We start from the raw sequence: 9,713 nt of genomic DNA, 5'->3' as shown, positions 1-9,713 counted from the left end.
TCCCTACTTGGAGACTTGAGGCTATTAAGGAGCAAATGGTAGATCATGAAGACATTTAGTTAATACCATAAACTCATCTGAAAGTGGCAATCCCTTCTGCCACTCTTACAAGTTCATACATATCTTTGCCTAGTGATCCTTTTTATTCTTTACATTCCCCTTTGGGGGAGCCTTCATGTGTCTGCTTTAAATGCCAAGGTTAAAGCTACCACTCAAGCCCTGACCAAAGTACTGAACATGGAAAACTACCAAAGACTGCTCACAAGAATTGACAGATACAAAATTAATGTTCTTTTATACCATCTGTGTATGGAAAAGACAATTCCTAGTTTTAACTAGTCATAAACGATTTTCAATGAGTAAATATCAGTTTTACATAAACTAATACAAATGTATTAAAATGTATAAAAATGTATTATCAAAAACTTGATACTATAATAAACATAGATTTTATAATGCAAATTTTACCATGTATAGTAGTTTTTAAGGACCATGCATAATGTTAAATTTTTTCCAAAATTACTTTAAATTTTCTGTAATTCAGCTTACTAGCTGCAATGTGATATTGTGTGCATATTTTGTGCCTGATAAATCCACTAAATTTATTAAAAATTTATCCAGCTAAGAATTCTGTCAAAGTTAATCCAACAACAAAGATAAGTCCACACTTTTGCCCCCCTCAGACCGGAAGTAGCTGTATACCTTAACCAATCACAGAGACACCATCAGCGACACACATGCCTCAGCCTTGAAATCAATAATTGAATAATTCCACCGGAATTTTCAAGATCAAAGTGCCAAATTCAAGGTGGTATTAAGTAGTAGTCTGACCACAACAGAAAATGCTGAAAGGCTGGGCAAAAAAGCATGTTTAAGTCTTCCAAAAGGGTGAAGAAAGAGAGGAAAAATGCTGTAAATTTATCTTGAAAATAAAAATTCCAGACATGGATTCAAGTAAAATTTGAGGCAGGCTATCCAGGGATACTATGACTCTATGTTCACAGAGCATTTGTTGTCTTTGGAATATTGCATGATGTGACCATGAAAGATCATTCACTCAAAAGTTTGTCTTTCCAGCTTGAGGTGTTTGTAATCTTTATTACAAACTGTATTTCCTTTGTTGCCAATTTCTTATACTACAGTCTTCAAAGCGCTGATTTACCTGTGACAATGAAAGTTTCAGCAATAGAAGAGGCAGTTTCATCTATAAGATGTCATCTGAAGCACATACTTGAGCAGTCATGTTTGATTCTCGTTTACCCTTTTCAAACCATGTGACCACTTGGCTAAAAAGGTTTAATTACTTAGAAAACTCAGAACACAATGTCTAATTGTTAAACAGGCTATCAAACAACTTTTTTGAAAACCAGTCAACTTTAGCATGCTGATGCAACCATCAACATCCATTCAGCATACCTTCAAAGCAGACCTATGGCGCAGAATAACTGTAACCATGCAGTTTCATCTTGTCACAATTTCATCTTATTTGCCAAATTAGGAAATTCCTTAGTCCCGAGTCCACAAAGACTCTTATTGATGCATTTATGACTTCACATTTGGACTACTGTAACTCTCTTCTCTTTGGCATCCCAAGTACCAGATAGATCGTACCCAGAAGGTGGTTAACGATGCTGCTCAATTAATATTTAGGATTCCAAAGTTTGATCACATTTCGTTTGCCTTATCGTATCTTCACTGAGAAGAATATCTGCAGCCACACTCCATTTCTGGTCATCACCTATGTTCCTGGCCTTCTTAAGACCCCAAGAACTAATTTCAATACCTTTGTTGATTGTACCTTTGCCCATTCCAGGCCACCTCTGTGGAACAAACTGCTACTTGAAATTCAAAACAGTCAGTGTAGCCATTTTTCAGTTGTTTTAACATTTTTAATAGTTTTAACATTTTAATATCTTTCATATTTTTCATATTTTATCGTTTAATTCTTTTAATATTTCTATAGAATATTTTGTAAGGTGCTTTAGAATATTTTTATAATTTTGGTGCTCTAGAAATGTTAATTATCATTATCATTATTATTATTATTGTCCAAGACACACGAAAGCAGTGTGGACCTATTTGTTTTGTAGAAGGCAAGATCAGGGAACATATATTTCTTTCTACTCATTAAGAAGCAATTGATTTGACTATTTTAAAAAACTTTAAAACTTGTTTAATTGGTGACGAAAAAAGAAGGTACAGTGTATGGCCTTACATCAAAATGGTCATCTTTCATAGCAATGCAGATGACTCTCATACAGAGTGCATCGCTGCAGTGTGAGAGCAAATCTACTTGTATCACCGCTATTAAATGTCGTCTTTAAACTTCTGTAAAGCCAGTGATAACTATTAAGATCATGGCAACATGTTCCTTGGTCATCTTTAAGAATGTTTTATTCTTTCACAAAAGCGAACTCAATACCATTCAACTCCTTGACCTTAAAAATAAGACACTTGTACTCCCTATAAAAAACACTTGACACCTCAGCTATAAATTAACCATCCTAGGAGGGTAAGGTTTTTTTAATTCCTTACTCCCTTGGCACGAACGACAGTCAAATGCACATGAGTCGTACCACGTAGGAGGGGGCAGTTTGAAACAACACATAAGCTCCTGTGCTTTATCATAAGAATTAGAATGTTTGTACTATTAAATTTAAGATCTATCAAATATTAGATGACTCGCCTCGTTTGGCTCACCAAGTGTCCGTATGTTCCCCAGACTTCGCCTTCGGCCACAAACACTGTAAACTGGAGGGAACTCACTCGATCTTCTTTTTTCTTCGAGGTCTTCATCCTCGTGAGGCCGTCCCCGCTTCATTACGACCCTTCCCATCACCAGCTAAAACCCCAACGGCATGAAATCTTTACTTGAAAATGCTTCCCAAGTCAAGAGTCAACCGGCGCAGTACAAGATTTCCAATATCAGAGACGTGAACAACCCTCCGGCACTTTGGAAAGATGCTGATTTTTCCACCAAAAATAGCCCATTCTCCGAGTTAAGAGCTTCAACTATTCTTTCGTAAAAATCCAAGAGACTTAACAAAAATATTCTGCCTACATTACGATTGCTACGATGCTAACCTTATTACCTCAAAACAGCTGTTCAACCCGACACGTTAATGTAAATTTCAATCAAGAGGCTATGCCAGTAGGTAAAATTAGTTCTCAGACCTCTCGCATCATTAAAACGTAACTCTGTTTCGTTGGAGATTTATATGCCCCCACTTTAACTTGCTAAAAGGTATAGATAATCGCTATATTTAGAATTAGAAATTATCCACCCTAGTGCCCAGCGAGTTTTCCTGAATAGACCATTTTTTGTACATTATTTTATGCTATTTTATTTTTGTGAGCATTAGATATGGCCCTCGCAAGAGGTTCATATGTTTTTAATAGTGCTTCATGAGATATTCTTAAATCATGTATTCACATACTTATTCATCATAAGCAGGTTAGATTTGGTTTTCTATTGCTTTACTTATTGTAAAACGCCATTGGGCTAAATGGAAATGGCGCTACATAAATTTTGCAATTATTATTATTGTCATTATTATTATTAGTGTTATTATTATTATTTCAGTTATAAATAATGCTGGTTAGAGGGCCTGTTCCCACATGTTCTACTTCCTATGTAGAATAAGTACGTTTAGTCGTAGGCGCTGCGTGGTAGTAGGCAATATATTAGGATGGGTCAACTAGTTCCCGATTTTTCAAGAGTATTAACTAAAAGATAACTTTTTAATGTTTTTTGTGATTAGAAATTAGCTTTTTAGCGATTACTAGGATAAATGAAATAAATTTATATGTTTGTTTTAAACATTTTGTGTACGAATCGACCAGAGAGTTGGGCACGAACTAATCGAAGTACGTACGAAACGTCTAAGCCTGGGTACGAATCGTCTGGGTACGAAACGACTGGATACCATTTATTTATATATATGTTCATCATAAGTAGGTTAAATTGACTTTTCTATTTCTTTTTTGATTGTAAAGCGCCATTGGGCTACATGGAAATGGCGCTAAATAAAGTTTGTTGTTGTTATTAATATTATTATTATTATTATTATAATGAATTCATTTATAAATAATACTGATTAGAGGGCCTGTTCCCACACCGTACACGATTGTTCAACATTCCTTTTCGGCTGACATTTCGTAAGCGAAGAATGGTGAGCTCCTTATTGTTGTTTATTTCACGCGCTTGAGACGTAATCATACTCCTTGTCTTTCCACAAGACTGCATTTGCGCTTTTCTTATCGTGGGAAAATCCTATCAATTGTAGTTCCATCGTATTTTGAGAATAGAAATATATCCTTTGTAATAAAGTTCAAGCCCTTTCCTGCGCTGACCGACAATACTATCCAACAGTTCCAAATCTCCAAACCTTACAAAAAATCCTTATGAGCAAGTGGCATTTAGTACAGCAACAACCATTGCTAAGAGAAATCCTCAAAAAACCGATAATATCGTATAGAAACAAATGATCACTCAGACATACTCCTCATCCTGCCAAACCTATGTTGGACCCTCTCTACCACTTTCATTCAGTATACGGGATTCACTGTTGGATTTAATACACTGAGCACGCAGGAAATCTGCGGAGAGCGCGTTAAAGTTGTTAAAAATGTTTTGATTACCTTTATAACTAAGATGCAGTCCTCCCTTGATTAGGCCATTTTCTGTGATCTTTAGATGCTGGATAAGTTTCCATCCATTCTGACGGCACCAGCTCTTTAGATGTTTATTGGCATCTTTCACCGCTCTATTGAATTCATCCCTTGTGGAAGTAAACCTTGATATAGCGGAGGTGGCGTCGGATGAATTTTCGATTTGTCTATGATCGATTCAGCATCTTGCAACACCTTTTATATTTAAGGTTACTGGAGCCGACATAGAGAACGACTTGGTCCGGCAATGCTTCAGTCTAGCTTTGAGGTTGGCCTTCGTAGCTTTTGAGGTGGAATAACTTGACCACTGCTCGATGGCCAACGGCTTTTTCTAGCTTTTTACAACATATATTTGTCTTTGTTAAGGAAGCTCCAATTGATAGGGTTGTACATCAGTGTTGTAGCCACAAATGCTCGTTACATGTCCAACTTCACCTCCAAAATGGCTAAACGAAATGAAGTTCAGTAATAAATACGTAACCGGTTGCAAGAAATGGATTACACGTTATAGTTGTCACAATTCAATTGCAAGGTAAAGAAATTAACAAACGAGAAAACAAAAATAAAGGAAAACAAAAGACACTTACAAACGTCGCACGAGATCTGGGTCAACTGCCAAATTAAAGACGATGTGAAGCGACGTAAAGCAACGTAAAGTGGCGTAAAGCGATCGAGAGAGACGGTAGAAACAGTTAGACGGTTCGAATAGTTAAACGGTTGATCCGAATGAATAAAATCCGCGGAAAGACTAATACAAGGGACATAAACAAAAGGCAATTATGCAGGAAAGAGTAACAGAATATTGATGAAAGTTATGCGCACAGGGCAAAAGGCATGAACGAACTGTGACAAAAGAAGAGTACGAATTTGTAATCAATCGAATTTTTGGCGGCAACAGTAATGGAATTATCGGAGACCTTAGCAACAGACTGTGTCCCATCCTCATTGTTCCTTTGTTTTTGTTTTTTAAATCTTTTTCTTTTCCTTGCTAACAACTTGCCCGTTGGTTGCGCAATTGTATTGTCAGAAGGCATTTTTGACTCCTCCTCATTAATTGGATTCCTTGCCAGAAATGCCGGACAAAATGGCGGCGGTGGTGGTTTGCTGCTTGGGAACGGAGAATTTAAAAATGGCTGGAGCGTTACAATAACATGTATGAAACAATGAACTAAATTGAAAAATAAAAATACCTCGAGATGCTGCATATGTTTCCCTGACCTCTCATTTTTTTTTTTAGAACATCTGACAATTCGAAAATATAAATAGATAAATCAACGAGACTTCCTTGTAAGGTCCAAATAGAAGGCGGTGTGCGCACTCCGATTGCGTTGAAAGAAACGAATTTGTTTATCACCCACTGTCACCCTAAGATCAAAATCTGCCTTTTTTCAAGAAAGGTAAAGTAAGCTTCGATTTTGTTCTCAGGTAATGGACATATTGCCGTCATAGGAAGATCAATCCACCGAGACGGCATCAGTTTGCACGGGGGATATTTCTTCCAATGATGAGTATGATCTTTGCTTCGCAAAGGTTACTAAGCAATTAATGTGTTGTGTACGTTTTGTGTACTTTCACTGTCGCGCTAAAGGGAGAAAGTTGAATTCTCTAGCAAGGGAATTTCGTCGCCATATCAGGTCTGCAATTTTAGTTTCAGTAGATGTTGTGAATATTTTCAAATGAACTTTGTTTTTTCCGGGAAAAGTCCTGTCCTTTATCTAATAAAATAAAACGAATTCCTCATCATTTATCATCTCTGCGTACAGCTTACAATTTTTCATGTTAGTGATGGCATTGAAGAGGCATTGTGAACGGTATTGCAGCGGTATTCATGAAATGAGCTTCACGACCCCATTTAGGAATTTGAATTGTAGAAGTGATTGAGGAGGGATATCATCCCAAGGAGCTTCTTGTGGCATAATATACCTAAAGAATATTTCCCCAAACATAAAAGGGCAACTAAAAGGATTTCTTCGTTTCTTAAAAGAGGTACCGACGACGCACCACCAGCACAAGGGAGGTGGCAAATGCGATCATGCGACCCTCCACAAATGCTTAGGGTGGACGCACCTCCATGGAGCCATTTCCTACCAAGGCATATCCCACTAAGGTTCTGTCCCAGTCCACCAAGTAAATACAGAACACAGACTTACTGCAGCAGCTAAAGTTCATACACACTAACGTTCCAGTAATGTTATTATCAATGTTATCTCAGTTATCTCTCAATAAAGTGCAAATGCCAGTCTAAATTGAAATAGAGTTTAAGTTGTTTTTGCTCGCTACTACTGGCTTCTTCTACGTGCTACGTGACGTTACACTGGTTGTCATGTTTCGATGGTGGCTTATACCAGGAAACAATGGAGTCAGCTCCTTCCCCCTGATTGTACTTAAAATTATGCTCCTGATTTTGTATTATGCTACATTTAGTGGCTCAGTTTAAGAGTGTTTCAGAACCCTTCCACCCCTTCCCCCTCCCCTTCCTCCCTACCACCGACAGGTAAAAATTACAAGAGATAAAAGGTTTGTTGCACTTAAAAACGAAACCTTTTCCTGGATTCAATCATCAGGCTACGCATAACCAGGCCCTAATAGATTGTGGTAGTAAAAGTAGTGTATTATGGTACTAGCATTGCCCGATTTTTTCCAAATCATGCTTAAAATCATGCTTGGTTTTGAAAATTATGCTAGGTTTTGTAAAGTATGCTTTTCAAGTATGAAACACAAAACATTTCAAAACTATAATTTTTTTGCTCCGATAAAACACAACTGCATATTTAATATGTTCTGACATTTTGTTGCCTGTGGGAGTGGGAGCAAGGACCGATCCAATCTTTACTTCTGGGGTGTGCCCAGTCCTCTAGACGACGACCAACGTAGTATTGCTGTAACAATAGACCGACCTTGAAAATGACCGACCTTGAACTGATGATCAATCTTAGCGATCAAGCAAGTTATGACTCTGGTAAAGTTCCTTTGGAAAAAAAACATATGCTGGTTATGCTGTAAAAAATGGAAAATACGAAATAGGAAATACGGTCTGGAAAGAAGGAATCTGCGATGAGAAGTGAATGTTATTGAAAAAAAGATTAGAAGCATCTTGGGTGGAATCATCTGCATGGGAGGCTGTGCACATATTTGGCACACTCTCACAGGGCAGATGGCCGCTTAGACCTAGTAGAAGAGTTTGGGGCTTAGTTCCGTTTTCAATTTCATTTCTGCTGTGGCGGTCTGGATAGAAGGAATCTGCAATAAGAAGTGAATGCCACTGGAGAAAAGATCAGCTGCGCGGTCTTGGGTGGAATCATCTGCACGGAAGGCTGTACGCATATTTGGCACACTCTCGCAGGGAAGATGGGCGCGTAGACCTGGTAGAGGAGCTTGGAGCTTATTTCCGTTTTCAATTTCATTTCTGCTGTGGCGTTTTGCAGAGATATTCACATACTTTTGGGTAGGTGCTCAGAAACTTTTGCTCTGGCGAGTATAAACGATTACTGTACTATATGATAGTCAGACGACAACTGACAACTAAATCTGACAACTAAATTTGTCTTTGGGGTGCGAACAATCAAACCATTGTGTGTTATCTCTGTCTAAAATCTCGTATCAGATTTCCGCATAATGGTCCCCCACACCCATAAAAGCCACAGAGAAGCTGTTGCCTAAACCTCTCATCACCTGAACTTTTAGCGATAGGAAATGGGTGGATGGAAAATAATACTTTGCTGCTTTCTTTCTTGGAAGATCTCTCGTAACAGGAAAAGATTTGAACGATTACCCACGGAAAACGACGATAAAAGCGAGGGTAAATAAAGCACCCGATTTTAGCCGATTTTAAATTCCAGAGAACACTGCTTAAGAGAACAGCTATATATTGGCAAATCAATTCTTGATTTTATGCGCGTATGGACTTTGATATCCGTCGTGAGTTTTTTCCCATTTAAACTGAAATCACTACTCCTCTATCGATGACATTTGATGGCAATTTAGCTAAGAGGATAGCTAAAGATTTGAATATTTCTAAATTGTTTGACCTTACAACTGCAAGAAGACTGAGTTGTAAGACCCAAACAATCCCCTTCCTAGCACATTTGAAATGAGATGATGGAAAAAACTGTTCATAGATTTAACTCGTTATCATAATCAGTTGTCAATGTAGTTAGCTCTAAGATATTAGCATTTGGGTGCTATTCTGTAAATGAGAAACTAATTTATGTTTGTATGGATGTACTGATTTGAAAATCTACAACTGATTCCATAACAAAAACCGCAATCCAATGTATTTGCTATGGGGCCCTGTGTATATAAAAAGGCCATCGTACTTAGAGTAGATATTAATCGTATTATTCGGCCATTTCTTGACCAAATGTGTTAACCATGTTCTTCCAAAATATTATCTGCCTAAAAAAACATACTCAGCTGCATTCTAAATATCGACTGAAAAATATAACTTCAACTATGACTATTTATCCAGTCCATGGCGAGATTTAGTGGAGGTATGCTGCAAATATTAATAAATCGTTAAATAAGCCATCTGCCTTTGGGTAATAGGGAAATAAGACAAAATTAAGAAAGCATTACTGGGGCTCTTGAGATGCTATGAATGGCATAAACAAAAACGAAGATCGATTACGATTGTTTCTCTTTCTAACGTGGCTTGGACATTTATTACTAAATTTCATATGTCACATTTCATAGCTATTCTTCGATATCAGGTAAAACTCGTGTCGTTCTTATCTTCCTTCTCCAAAGTGATGTTCTAAATTTCTTCGAGGATGTTGGCGTTAGAGAGTGACGGTATTAATCTTCCTTCCCTGAAGCATTTGACCAACATTACGGCTAAGAGCCTTTAGGCAGTCTTCTACTCTCATATCATACTAAAACATAGTTAAACACACATACCATACTTTAAATTTGATCGTCAGATTGATCTAACTACATTGTAAACACTTGCTCTTGAATTTGTCAAGAACACTTCCACATTATGCGTCATTTAATTGTAGCGCTAAAATTTCGCCACATTGCGTAGAATGCCTGGACATCATTAA

Source organism: Pocillopora damicornis, chromosome 10, assembly GCF_964200805.1.
Source record: "Pocillopora damicornis chromosome 10, jaPocDami1.2, whole genome shotgun sequence".
Classification (NCBI taxonomy): domain Eukaryota; kingdom Metazoa; phylum Cnidaria; class Anthozoa; order Scleractinia; family Pocilloporidae; genus Pocillopora; species Pocillopora damicornis.
This window is presented reverse-complemented; position numbering follows the sequence as displayed.